Source organism: Miniopterus schreibersii (assembly GCF_964146895.1).
Source record: "Miniopterus schreibersii genome assembly, chromosome: 1".
NCBI classification, from domain to species: Eukaryota; Metazoa; Chordata; class Mammalia; order Chiroptera; family Miniopteridae; genus Miniopterus; species Miniopterus schreibersii.
In genome coordinates this window covers 324,874-339,246 of record NC_138101.1, presented here as the reverse complement: position 1 = coordinate 339,246, position 14,373 = coordinate 324,874, and positions in this window count along the sequence as shown.

Here is a 14,373-nt window from a genome sequence, read left to right as displayed (position 1 = left end):
TGCGTGTGCCTGAGGGCTGTGTTTCTGAGCTTCCGTCAGCTGCTCGTGCGCGTGTTGCTCACACCCGTTGCTGTGGCTGTGACTGTGCTTCGCAGGCTCTGCCAGACTCGGGGGCTTCCCTCTCAGGAGGTGACCCTCTGCCGCCCGCCCTGAGCACTCCAGCCAGCCCACTGCCCTTGTGAGGCTTTCCTGATGCAGCCACCCAGCAGTGCAATATTCTGAATAAACTGTTTTTCTGATTTTCTGGGGGCAGTGTGTATGTAACATGCTTGAGACTCTGCCTTCCTGGTGCCCAGGAACCTCCTCTCGCCCTGGGCACTGGAGCTCAGGAAGCACTGTCCAAGGGAGGGTTTCTGATCCCAGCTCGTGCAGGATGGGAGGGGGTCTGCAGCCCATGGAGCCCGTGATGGTTCTGTCACATGGTGCCTGTGACTCACAGGTGACCGTGGTGGCTCTGTCTCCCCTGACTTCTCAGCAGGCAGGCAAGATGCTGACACTTGTGGAAGAGTGAGGACCAAGGAGAGAGCCGGGCCTGGACATATAGGGCAGCCTCTCCCTGGTAGTCTCAGGACCTTGGTTTCTCCTCTGAGACCTTCCCAACCACATGCCTGACATGAGAACTGTGAGGGGGCGACTGGACACAGCTGCAGTGCAGCTTCCACGCTGACCACCAGTGGCCACCTCCTGGGCTTTTGCATTTCCTGCAGCCTCTGTGCAGTCATGAGTCAGGCTGGTTCAGAGCTCAGCTCCCACGTCCACCCATCTCCTCATGGGACCCACAGGCAAGGCCCTCACTCAGTGCAGGGAGGGCCTGAGCGCAGCCGCCAGCAGAGCAGGACCTGGGGCCGATAAGAACGTGCGTCGCAGTTCCCTGCGTGCCTTCTGTTAATCTCCCAGAGCTGCCCGAGCATAAACGTTTCAATTGTGGTTCCTTCACTGACCCTCCAAGTTTTGAGGGAAAAACCCTCTGAGACGAAGGTGAGTGTATACAGACAGCAGACATCACAGATGCACGTGGGCCTCCAGGGAATGCCCCAGGGAGTGAGATCGTCTGCAAAACAGCGGGACTGGGGCCGCAAGATAACAGCACACTGCAGGAAACGGGAAATATCGCTCACAATGGCCGCACGCTGTTCACGCCTGGAAAGTGGCAACGAGGAGCTCTGGGTACAGCAGGTGATGGTCAAAACACACCCCGGCCACAGCCTTGTGGGCTCCAGGCAGGGCTCAAACCAGGTCTTGCAGACCTCCACGCGGCTCCTCCCTGGGGCGCCAGGGGGCGCTGGACCTGGCCGCGGACGGTGGAGTCTGCTGTGGAAGCAGGCAGCTGCCTGAGCTCCTGAGCTCCCGTCTGTCCGTCTGTCTGTCTCACGACTGTGGACCACAGGAGGAAACCCCAATGTTAAGCTGGTGACGCGCTTAACTTGGAGGTGCAGCCCCAAGGAATAGAGACTGCAGCGCAGACGGGCTTGTGTCCCCTTCGTTTGCTGCTGGCGTGGGCGTCCCCCGTGCACCTGACTTCTCTGTGGAGTGGGGTCCAGTGGACGGGCAGCCCCGGGACAGCACTTGGGTGCCAGTGGCCCAGAAATGTCACATTGAGTGACCCTGATGGAGCCTCACAACCCGTCCTGTATACACCAGGGTGGGCCTCTCAGAGCCTGGGTATCGGATAAGGTGACGACTGACCTGTGCCTCCCCGGGGCTCACGTCCCGGTCTGTGCAGGACGAATTCTATCCAAATGTGCCCACGATGTCCTGTGTCTTACGCCTAATCCACCTGGCACCTGCTGCGGAACTCTCGACAGTTTACCTCCAGTCAAGGGTTTGGTTTTTTTCTCATCTTGTTTTAATTACAAGGTGATGCCTGTTCATTCAGGCCCAGGACCGAGCAAGTGGGAGGCAGCCCACTCATGCTGGCGCCACAGGCCCCCATCCGCCCAGACCCCTCTTTCCCTGCCTCCCCACCCAGCCACCCCCACCCAGGAACACCCCCACCCAGGACCCCGCCCAGGCCAGCACCCTCTTTGGCAGCTCAGCGCCTTCCAGGCCGGGTCTTGTCTTTCCGACCCTGCTTGCTGAAGTCAGGTCACTGGGTTTTAATGAGAACGGGACCACGGACAGGTTCTGTGTCTGCCAGCTTGGTTGTGAGCTCTTCCCGTGGCTCCTGTGGGCTGAGTGGGGAGGGAATAGTCATAATTAGCACCCCACTCTCCTCAGTGAGCCCATCGCTGCACCCTCTTCTCAGCACCCACAATGGACAGGACTCAGGAAGGACACCAGGAAGGCTCAGCCCACCAGGAGCCCCCCCTAAAGCCAGCCCCTGACCCAGGAAAGCTGGGTGGGGCGGGGGAGGGTGGCAGGGGAGGGTTCCTCCACCTGAGGAAGCCAGAGGGCATGGGGCCCAGGCAGAGGCTCTGGGAGTGGGGCTTGGCCTGGAGGGTGAGAGGATTTAGGGGTCTGGAGGATATGGGGGCTCCGGGGGTTCCAGGGCTGATGGGGTAGGGCTGGCGCAGGGGACTGGGAGCTGCTGAAGAGGGCACATCTGAGGCACGTGGTGGGCAGCCCTGGGTCCTGCAGCTGCCCTGACTCAGCTCCACAGGACACCCCTACTCAGCCTTCCAGGAGCACCCATGGCCCCAGCCCTCCAGGGAGCACAGCCCCATGCCCCCAGGAGCACAGCCCCCGGTCCCCCCGGGAGCACAGCCCCCCCCATCCCTCCGGGAGCACAGCCCCCGTCCCTCCAGGGGAGCGTAGCCCACCCCGGTGGAGAGCACAGAGCTCCTTTCTCACCCTCAGCCGTGATGCGGAGGGAGGCTGTGAATGAGTCTTTCAGACCCGGAGGAAATTCCTAAAATTCTTAGTGGGTAGTTCCGAGTCTCTGCACACAGATTCTCTGTGATGCTTAAGAGACCACGCAGCCTGCACTGTGGTGACGGGGCAGGGGGTGCCCGCCCTTCTCGGACCCCGGACCCCGAAGGGAGCTCAGTGGGTGTCAGCAGCCTGGCACCTTGCCTGTCCCACCAGGCTCTGCACTCAGGTCCCTGCCACTGGCTGTGCGAGTTGGCACCCAACACACAGAAGAGGCCCCACGGCACACACGCTCTGTCTGCGAAAACCACACTCACCCCCGTGAGGGGCACGTGACCTGCACGAGAGAGGAGCACCCGCCGCCCAAGCTCCCAGACTCCCAGGGTCTGCTCTGGTTTCGCCCGTCAGCCCCTTGACTGCACGTCCGGGTGGAGGGAAACTCAGAGAAAAGCCAGAATGGGATGGAGCAGAGCCCCGCGTGCGTCACGCGGACAGCCGGCCCGTTTGCTTTACCGTGGGCTGCACACGCACACCACAGGCTTGCACGCATGAACACCACGGGCTGCACAGGCACACACATGCACAGACGTGCTTGCCTGCATTTGTTCTGAACCACGACCGCGGACCCAGCTGCACCGAGAAGCCCCACTGGGTGACTCGAGGCCCCGCAGAGGGTGGGCTGACTCAGGAGGGTGACGGTGACATGAGTCATTGATGCCAGCGTCTGTGCGGGGATCCAGCTCAGAGCGAGGGTGTTAGAGGTGGTGGGAACTGGGGGTGGCAAGTGCAACCTTGTAGCTGCAGTCGGGGAAACTGAGGCCCAAAGCCACACCAAGCCCCTGCCCGCGTGCCAGGGCTGAGCCCCTCCCAGGAGAGCCTCCCTGTTGCCCTCAGTCCAGTTGTGGCATGGGCGTGCAGCCCTCCTAGCCCCTCAGGACAGGCTCTAGCCACGCGCACCACGTGAATGGCCTCCGTGACATCTCTGTCCAGGCGTCCAGCTGGCACCTTCAGGACCCTCAGACACCCCCAGCACCCGGTGCTTGTCTAGGTCCTGACTTTGGGTCCCAGGTGGGGGGGAGCCTGGTGGGGGCGAGCAGGACCCCAGGCGAGGACCCTCCTGGATCCACAGAGCCTGTGGTGACCCCGGTATTGCACCGCCCGAGGCCTGTGGCACCACCGCCTGTCCCCTCCCAGACCTTCCTACGTGCTCCGTCCCTGCACTTCATCTCACTTTCGCCGTTTCTGGTTTCTGCGTTTTAAAAAATCTTGGCCCTAAATTTGGCAGGAAAACAATTTGCCTCAGGATTTTCCTGAGCCAAGACCCCTGGTGACTAATTTGGGAGCCGGTGGAGCTGAGCAGAGTGTCCTCAGGTTCAGATTTGTTTTCTCTGTGGGTCCAGCCTGGAGCCCGGCCTTGTGGCTGGTGGTCAGCACAGACAGGCACGTCTGCCTCACTCTCCGGGGCTCGCTGAGCATCACCCAGGCGGGGTCCTGCTTCCTGCGGGAGCCACAGAAGTGCTTTCCTGGCTCACGACGCGGGGCTGGGGTCAGGTGAGGTCCCTCAGTGGTCCTCCACCCCAGAAGGGAGGAAGCTGGGGTCTCCGTGGCTTCTAGAATTCTCCACACCCTTCACGAGAACATTTGACGAGATCGGGTATGAAAGGAAGAGCCCCCCGCCCCCCGCACACCCCCGGGGCTGAAGGACAGCTGGGCAGCCGAGCAAGGGGCCAGCCGGGCCTTCTGGAACTGTCTGCAGCTCCTGCCGTGAGAAACCTCCACTGGAAGCCTAGGACCCTGAGTCGCCCCCGAAGCTGGGGGCACCCCTGGCGGGCGGGCAGGCGGAACAGGGCCAGGGCGTGGGTTTGGAACTGCCAGCCTCCCCTTCCCACCCGGGCGGCCGATGTCCAAGCACGAAGAGCTTGAATCCAGTCCTTGGAAGCATTTCCAGATGTTTTTGGCATCAGAAGGAGCCTTCCGTGAACCTGGGAACACGGCTGGCAGGCGGGGGTCCCGCTTACCCAGTGGGCACTTTTGTCATCTGACGTGTCAGCCGCGCCACACCAGGAATGCTAGCTGCCATCCAAGGAAAACAGGCAGCCGGCCGCCTGACGGGCACAGGGATCAAGGTGGCGGACCTCTGCCCCAGGCCCTTCCCCAGGGACGCCTGCCCGCCGGGCCCAGCATGCCCACCCTGCCCCAAGCCCTGCTGACAGGCACAGGAGGCCCAGCACCTAGAATCCGTCCAGAGACCTGACCCTGCGTGTGGGGGAGGCGAGAACACACTCAGACTCACACCGTGTACACGCATGCAGGAACACGTGTGCACTCGGCACAACGCACACCACACGCACGTGCGTGCACACCCAGCCCCTCCACACACCGCTGTGGCACCCGATGACGGCCTCTCGGAGCCACCGCCACCCCAGATAGCCTGGGCTTGCACCTGGGTCCCCCTTCCTGCTGGCTGGGCCCCTTCCAGGCAGGGATATCCGGCGGTGACAAGTACACACCGGCACACAGGACTTGGAGCAGCAGCTGGAGGCAGGGGCTCCGACGGGTGGGTCTCCCTAGCCTGTGGATTGGGGTGCAGCCACATGGCCCACGGGGACTGTGGGGAGCTGGGACAGAGGGCCCCTCCGTAGCAGCGTCCTCACACCCCGGGCCACAGCAGCCTTGGTTTCCCCGGCCCGCCTGCCGCTCCCGCTGGCGGGTGCCCCTGCTCGGCGGCAGCAGCCACTTCACTTAGCAAGGACTCCTCAGGAAGCTGGTATATTTGCAATTTTTAAAAGCTCAGCCAACATTCAGCACGGGGCTGTTTTTCCAGTGGAAACTGTAACGTGAGCCCAGAGCGTTCTCACTCGCCGCACAGACGCCCCGACGCCCTCCACAAGTGAGGCCGGCGCCTGGCTCAGTGGCCACACCAGGCCAGCTCCACACTTTGCCGGCGTGGTCCTGGCCACGGTGCCGGCCCCCCCCCCGCACAGGCCTGGAACCCCACCCCACCCCCCAAACATCCTGGGCCTGGCCGGCCAGGGAACAGGGCTGGCTGCAGACCTCGGTGCGGGAAGGGAGGCCGGGCGCTGTCTGGGCCCAGCTGGGCACGGGGGCCGGGAGGAGGCTCCTGCAGCACCCCACAGCTTTGGCTCAAACCCCAAGTGGCGCCTGCGCCCAGCCCTCAGCCAGACCAAGGCTTTCACTCAAGGCCCCAGCTGGCCAGTTGAGGGTACAAGAGGTCTGACCATAGGCACTCTGGCTTCAGCAGGCCAAGCCAGTCTGCCGCCCAGGCCCCTCGGGGAGCCCAGTGCCTGGGCAGACGTCTTGTCCTCCAAGGGTGCCTTCGAGGCCATGACCCCTGGACCCCAGGGCACCCGGCATCTGAGCTGAGAGAGCCGGAGTGGTTGTCATCACACAGCTTCCCTGGGGGCTGGGGGAGAGGACCCCGAGCTGCCCAGGCTGGGCTCGCCGGTGACTACCTGCCACCGTCCCCCCTCCCCCCTTCAGCATAAGCTACACAAACATGACACAGTGGTGATGGACTTTGCAACTCAGAGCTCCCAGAAGGTGGGGCCGCACACTCTGCAGGTGTTGGGGGGTGAAACAGATGAACAGTGGCCCCTTGATTCCTCACGCTGGCACTGGGCAGGCGCAGAGGTTCCCTGGGACTCCCCTGAGGCCGAGATCCTTCCTGGCCCCCCATGGGGTCACCACCACCAGCACTCACTCGCTTTAGGAGCCTGGGCACCCGAGGAAAGGGTGGGGCTCATCCTGCTGCTCCTGGCACCATTGGGGTGTCTCTTCTCACTCGCCCTGGACACTGAGCCCCAGGCCCTTGATGCAAACCTGTCTTGGAGGACAGACCCCCATGGGCTGGGCACCCTGGAGCTTCTTGGGCTGGTCCTTTGGGTGCCTGGTGCTGAGTGGAGCCAGCGGGCAGGGGCAGGTCCCAGCCACAAAGGCTGCTTCCTGGGGCCCCTTCCAGTGCTGCCACCCCCAGGTCCCTGAAGGACAGGAGTCATCCGCCCCTTCCAGCAAGATGGTAGGCTCCCCGCTCAGACGCCCCACCCGAGCTGAAGGTCCTGCCGGATCGAGAAACATCCCTCTGGGCCCAGAGGGACACAGGGCAGATTCTATGGTGGTGAGTGTCTGTCTCGTCCCCTCATGCGAGGGGCACAGAGGCCTGAGACCCCGTGACAGAGGGGCAGCCACCCACCACCCTGCTGGCTGCCCCAGCACGTGCCTCTCGGCAGTGTTTCCCTTTCTGTACGTGAACATTTATTGCCTGCACAGTCCACTCCTGCCAGACGGAAAGCGGCCACGCCCGTGGGGTGTTGGGAGAGCAGAACAGGACGGGCTGGGGAACCCTGAGGGGTGGGGGGCGGCTCCCCTGAAACGGTCCTTTATTTCCGGCCCCCTGGCCAGGCATCAGGAGGGACGTGGCAAGGGAGGCCTCCTTCGGTGGGAGGTACAGCTCTGGGCCTGCACCCCAGTGGCCAGCAGGGCCCAGCTCAGATGCCTCGGGGGCCAGCCCCGGACTCAGGGGCAAAGGGAAGACAGGCCGACTGGGGGCTCAAAGGTCACAGAAGTCAGCCCTGCCCTAAGGACCCCTTGCCACAGCCCCAACTTCTGTGTGCAGAGCCGGGCCAGCAGGCCTCCTCCAGGCCTCCTGCGGGAGCAGAGGAGCCAGAGGTGGTGGGAGGGCAAGGTCCCCAGCCCCAGGGCCTGCACAGATGGAAAACCATCCAGAGGTTTGCTTGGCCTGAGGCCTGTGCTGGGGGGCAGAGCAGAGGCACCTGGGACCCTCCCATTCAGGCCAACAAAGGCTGGTGAGTTCAGCAGACCCAGCAGTTGGGGGAGCCAGGGCCAGGTGGGCCAGGGGCACCCTGAAACCAGAGGCGGGGCCCTCTCTCTGGCATGGGGGTCACATTGTTTGAGCCAGGCCTGCCCTGGCCAGGGCTCTGGCCTTCCCAGCAGCAGCTGGCACCACAGCCAAGGCCTCAAGCTGTTTGTGTGGGTCCGTGCGGCCCCCGATGAGTGATGGTTGGCACAGTTACTACACAAACACCCGTCCTCACATGTGCAGGGGCCAGGCTCCCGGCCTCCAGTCCCTTCTCCTTGCCCTGCTGGGTCAGGGGGGTCAGCTTCCAGTGAAGGGACATACAGGCCGCTCACCGCCCCCACCCCACCCTCCCTGAGACAGATACCGAGGGGCCCCACACTGGCCCGAGTCCCCTTGGCTGAGCCTAGACCCCTGGAATGTGGTGACAGCCCCAACCCTGTCCTGGGACAGGCTCTCCTGGGTGGTCGTCTGCGCCCAGGTCAAGCCATAGGGCGCAGCCAGCAGACCTGAGGTTGACGGTGGCCCCGCCCCGGTGCTCCTGCCTGGCCACCTGAAAGCTGCTGTGCCCTCATGTGGATGCCTGTCCCCAAGTGGCACCTGCTGAGGCCCCAGCCAGGCCGGCCTTGGTGGGATGACGGCCTTGGTGGGGAATCTCTGCCTTTGAGTGGCAGAGCCAGACTGCCAGGGGAGGTGAGAATGGAGGTGCCGCAAAGGGACTTCAGGAGTCACCTCTCAGGAGGCGCAGGCTCGGGCGAGGCTGAGATTCACTGAGATGGAGACATCACTGGGGTGGGCCGGCCCAGGAGGCCCCGGGAGACCCACGGGGAAGCCTCATGAGCAAGGTCCTATGGATCCTCAGTCCCGCTGTGGGGGGATGTGGCAGGAAGGGAGATGTGAGGGGGGACAGAGGGGTCTCAGCCCCACACCCACATGCACCTACACACACAAACACACCTGCACACACATGGACATGTGCACTCACTGCACACAATCCCATCAGTGGCCCCAGGTCGCCCTGGACAGGGTGTGGCAGAGGGGACGGCACCCTAAGATGGGACCCTCCTTGGCTGGTGCGAGGACAAGCTTGGTTGCCTAAGGATGGGGCAAACCCCTTCGATCAAGTCTGCTGGGCTCTTGGGAGTGGTGAAGAGCAGAGTGGGGCATGGGCCAGTCCCCACCACCCACCATTAGTCTGGGGCCAGGAGGGGAGAGAAGGGGAGGGGTCGGGGGAGGCCATGGGCAGGGGCCCTCCCCTTATGGGAGCAGGGTCCACCCAGGACCTGCCCTCTGCCTGCTCAGGACGGCCCCCCCAGTCACCCAAACAGTCTCGCAGGAAGGGCCTGGGCCTGGCTAGTGGAGGTGGAGGGGAGTGGAGACCTGGGGGCTGTAGACCTGGGAGGTGGCCATGGGCTTCCGGGTCCCAGCTGCTGGGACTTGCCACCCACCCCTTGAGGATGCCTGAAGGTGCTGTCCTGGGACTTGGGTGGGTAGCCAGTCTCTCCCAGGAGCCCCCGCAGCTCCTCTGCTGGGCTGGGCCCTGGCGTCCACCAGGCCCTGGCCCTGGCGGAGAGGTCTGCTGGTGGGTGAGGCCCGCTGGCTGGCGCTCCCCCCCCCCCCCCCCCCGCATTTCCTTTTGGCCCTCAGGCTCCCAGCGGCCTCAGGAACAAAGGGTGGATTGTGCCCCGCTCTGGGCCTGCTCCCGCCCAGCGCTGCCCCTGACAGGCCCCGTGGGCGATGTTTGTGTTTGCAGCCAAGCAAGACTCCTCCAGCCAACCTGCAAGGGCTCTGTGAGCGATGGCCATGGGCACCCGCTGCCTGCTTGGGAGCCCGGGAACCTGTCCTGGCCGAGCTGTTCTGCCTTCTCCCCAGTGGCCTCCATGCACCCAAAGGTGGGGCCTGCCCAGCACCTTCCCCTGTGCAGACACTTCCTGTTGCCAGCCCGGACCCCCCCACATCCCAACGTGTCCTGTGACTGTCCACCCTGCTGTCTGTTCACCAAGCTCTGGGGTGTCCCATGCCCAGGGTTGATTTTGCAGGGAGCCAAAGGGGGACAGGCCTTTCCATTCCTCAGATGGCAGGATGGAGGCAGAGGGGCCACACTCCCCACACTGCCTGGCACCCCAACTCCGACATTCTGGGTCCCACAGCCCCTTCTCCCCCCAGCATTTAATGAGCACCACTGTGTACAGGCATGGACACCAGAGCCCAGCCCTCCTGCGCCCATGGGTGGGGAACGTTTGCCAGAGGACAGACATCCCGAGACAAACACCATCCCATCTCCCAGTGGGCCCAGCCTCCTGTAGCTGCAGACGCCCAAGCCCACCCTCACCCCAGCGGGCAGTGCGGCCCCACGTCGGACACTCGGACACTCCGAGAGGCAAACAGCGACCCCCTCCACGGCCTCCCCTGGAGCAGCCAGGCCAGCAGGCAGCTCAGGACAGGCCCTGGTGACGGCCCTTCAACCAGGGGAGCCCGGTGCTGGGCTCGGAGCAGGTGGAGGGGGGCAGTCTTCACAGCCAGAAACAGGCACAGGCTCAGCCCGGCAGAGTCCTGGGCGGGGGTCCCAGCACAACCCTGGGGTACCCCACCCCATGAAGGTGCGAGGGAGGGGAGGGGGCGGGGCCTCGCCCGCCTGCCCCACCCCCACTGTTGGTTCAGCTCCGTGACACCGTCAAAGGAGCTTTGTGGCCGCCAAATGAGCGGGTGCGATTGTCTTGGAGGGGCTCCAGGAACAAACTGGAGGGCGGCTTTTGGGGGAAAAAGTGGAAAAAATGGAGGAAAAAGCTGTGAGGGAAGAAGGAATTTGCCTCAGTGGAGCCCGGTGCCACCTTTCCTAGTGTCTGGGTGCAGGCTGAGGTCTTAGGCGGACCCCGGGCCAGGCCTGGGCTCACCCCCTATCCACTCAGCCACCTTGGGCCCTCTCTTCCGTGCCACGGAGGAGGAGCCTGAGGGTCAGAGTGGCTGTGGGGCCCCCAAGGACTCGGCTGCGAGCACTGGGGTGGGACGCGCTGCCCTAGGCTGCAGAGGGTGGGGTGAGGGTGGAGGTCAGGGTCCTGCTCCCTGCAGCCCAGGGCCAGGAGGGCTGGGTGGGACCCAGGACTGCCACCTTCCCACCCACACCTCCGAGGGGCACCGTTGGCAGTGACCATTGCACTTCCTGCGTACCGGACGCTGGGCCACATGGGCAGTACTTGTGGGAGCTGGGAGTGACACCCGTCTCGCGGGAGGCTCGGAGAGGTGAGCTGACAGTGGGGCAGGGGTCTATGGCCGCCCTGAGCTTGCTGCCCCTTGCTCAATGGCCAGGCCTACAGCGAGGTGGCCCCCAGGTCCTGGAGGCATGACCCCCCCAAGCCGGGTCTCTAGGGCATGGTGGAAGGGAGGGTTCTGGCAGGGGGTGGGCAGCTCGGGGGCTGCCCAGACTGGGGGGTCCTCCCCAAATGGCTGCTGAGACGATGCTGGGGCAGCCGTCCCAGAGAGGAGTCATCGGCGGAGACTGATGGTTTCCCAGGATGGTCAGGGGTCTGGGGGAACCTGCTGACCCCACCCCTCTTGCCAGGGCTTGCCCACCAAAGCCCACCTGCACTGTCTCCATCTGGCAAATACCCAGCCTCTGCCAGCCTCCTCCATTCCTCTGCCCCCCCGCCCTTGCCCCTCCCTGTGGGGACCCCCCCAGGGGCAGATGGAGCCCTTGGCCTGAGCCCCAGGCCAGGACAGGACAGCCCTGCCTCCTTCCCACTGTCCCAGGCTGTCCTGGGCAATGATCCTTCTAGGGCCCAGGGAGAGTGTTTGAAGGTAAGGGTAGGACAGCTCGCCCTTCCCAGGGACTCACCCTTCCCAGGGACTCACACGCACCCCCTTTAACTGCCACAGGGCCCAGCTCCTCAAGGGCCCAGCCAGGACCCCCGGCCCCCACCCGTGGCACAGAGTAAGGCCGGCGCCCACCCTTCCAACCAGCTGTTAGCAGCTGTCACCACCTGCGGGCCCAGGGCCAGATGCCAGGCGGCTGCAGCAAGAGTGGGGTGGGACATGCTGCCTAGTAGGGGGACCTCAGGCCCACCCTCATCTGGGGCTGCTGCAGCCCCTTCCTCAGTCCCTAGTTGCACCCCGGGGTCAGGTGTGTGTCTCAGCTCAGCCACCAAGGGGAGTGGACATGGGGCCTCCCCGGGTCTCCCACCCACCCAGAGAGCCAGCATGAGCCCCGTCCCCAGAGCCTGGATGCAGGGCGGCTGATAGGGCCTCTCAGAACTGCACTTTATGGTGAGAGAAAGTAGCTCACCCTGGGGTGTCCTCTGCTCCCCCAGCCCAGGGGAGAGGCCTGGGCCAGGGCCAGGAGGTGGGAGGAGTGAGCCTGAAGGCTGCAGGCACGGCCCAGGAACTGAGACCCCAGAGTGAGGGCAGAGTGAAGGCTCAGCCCACAACCCCTGCTGCGGGCTGCAGCCTAGGAGGCCTCGGGTCACTGCGCTGGCCACTTGGCCTGACCCTCACATGCTCCCTTCTCACCCAGAAAACGCTTCCCCACATCCCAGCCCAGGGGGCAGCTCCCCACACAGGGGGTCCCTGTCTCTGTACCCCACTTCACAGGAGTTCCCCCCCGCCCCCTGTCCCACAGGCCTGCATGTCCTTGTGCCCTGGGTCTGGGCAAGGTTGTCTGGGCAAGGTCACCTGGGGTCACCCTCCCTCCAGCCCCTGTAGCTGGTCCAGGCCCTTGTGAACCCCTCACAGCCCCACTCAGGAGTCCTTGACCCTTGCCCTGGGGGCCAGGCCAAGTCTGTGTCCACCAAATGCCCCATGTTCCTCTCCCCTTCCCTGTGTCCCACATCCTGAACTCCTGTCCCAGGTCCCCTGGCCTGGCCCCAGGACAAGGCTCTGATCTCCTGCCAGGCCCGCCCAACAAGGCCCATGGGGGCAGGGTTGTCCCACGTGCCCCTCACCCGTGGCCTCTGTCACACTGCCCCATCCCTGGCATCAGCCTCAGGCCCCCCCTCCAGGACAGCTGCTGGACGGCTCGCCGACACCCCTTTGAAGCCAGGAGGGCTGGGCAGCAGCAGGGGGCAGTCACACCCGAGGGTGTCGGAGCCCCAGCCACCCTTTCAAGTTTGCCGGACTTCAAGGGGACCGGCTCATGGTGCACAGAATGGATCGGAGGGAAGAAGGCTGGCTCGGCACCTGGGGCTGCACCCTCCTGGCACCCACCCGGCACCCTGCACCCACCAAGGACAAAGGGAGTCTTCCGAAATGGCCCAGCCTGGCCTGGTCTGGGGGTCACCCTGAGGACATAGCTGATCTCCCTCCTCCACCTCCAGTCTGGGAGCCCCCAGACCGCACCCCAACCCCAGAAAACCCCACAGAGCTGGGGACAGCGACATCTGTGTTCTTGTTGGTGAACCCCATAGAATTGGCAGCTGCCCAGAGGCCTTCCTGCCTGTGTTCAAGGGCATTTTGGGGCCTGGTCTCAGTGTAAGTCTAGGGCATCCAGGAAGGGGCAAGGGAGCCCAGGACTCAGCCCCACAGAGCATGCAGGAGGCATGGCCCAGCCACAGTGCCCCTCTTTGGTGTGACTGCGCTCCTACTAGTCCCTGGACTCGTCCCCCCACCCTGCCCACCAAGATACCTGCAGCCCTGCCCACCTCCCAGGCCCCTCCTTGCACCCCAGAACCCAGGCAGTGCACGTTCCTCTGGGTGAGCTCGGCCTGGGAGTCCTCCAGAGAGCTGGGATGCCCAGGGAGACAGAGGTGGGGGGCGGTGGGCAGAAAGCCCCCTGCCCATCAGGGTCAGCCTGTGAGACAGTCAACAAACGTTGGCTCAGGGTGGACTTTGCACCCCTCAGGGCACCCCTTTCTCTGCAGGTCTCAGCCCGCACACTGCACATGCCTTCTCCCCTCCTACCCCCCACCGTGGGAAGGAACCTCCACGGTCCACTCAGGGTGTAAGGAAGTGAGGCTCTGCCCTGGAATGCGAGCGCAGGGCAGCTTGCGTGCACCTCTGCAATGTGAGGGGGCAGAGCCGAGGGTGAGGGGCGTCCATGTGTGCCAGTGGTCATGGCAGCACTGAGCTGGAGACAGCCAGGGACAGGAAAGGTGTGCGGAGAGGTCACAGCTGGGGATGGGAGTGGGGGCGGGGGCAGTTGAGGGAGAAGGGTCTGGAAGCTGCAGGGGAGCAAGGAGGAGCTAACTCCCCCCAGGGAGCACCTGAGGGTGGGCAGCAGGAAGCTGAGGACATGTGGGGTGGGGGCTCTGAGCTCCAGGGTGTGGTCTGCAGGCAGGGAGGTTGGTCATCCAGATGGCAGACCAGCCTTATGAAGACTGGACGGGGCTGTCTGGTCCCCTGAGCAGCCCAGCACCCCAACATGTCCACAGGATGACCAGCTCATCAGCACGACCACTACTGCACAACCCAGGCGTGGTGGCTGGACCCTTCAGATAGATGTCCTGCAGGTGGTAGGTGCCTCGATGGAGGTGACAACGCAGCCCAGCCCTCCACGGCCTCCTAGCTGGGCCCCAGAACCTGAGATGGGAGAGGCACTGAGGGCCATGGGGCTGCGCCAGTAGAGGGGCATCCACTGGGCAGGTGCGGGGACTGCTGCTAGCCATGAGGCATGTGTGGGGCAGTGTTTCTGCTCAGGGGACTGAGAACGAGCCCTGGGGTCCCTGGGTCCCGGACCGAGCCTCAGCCCAGCAATGGGACTCTCAGAACCTCCTTTGTTAATGGGTTGGACCCCAAGACGCAAG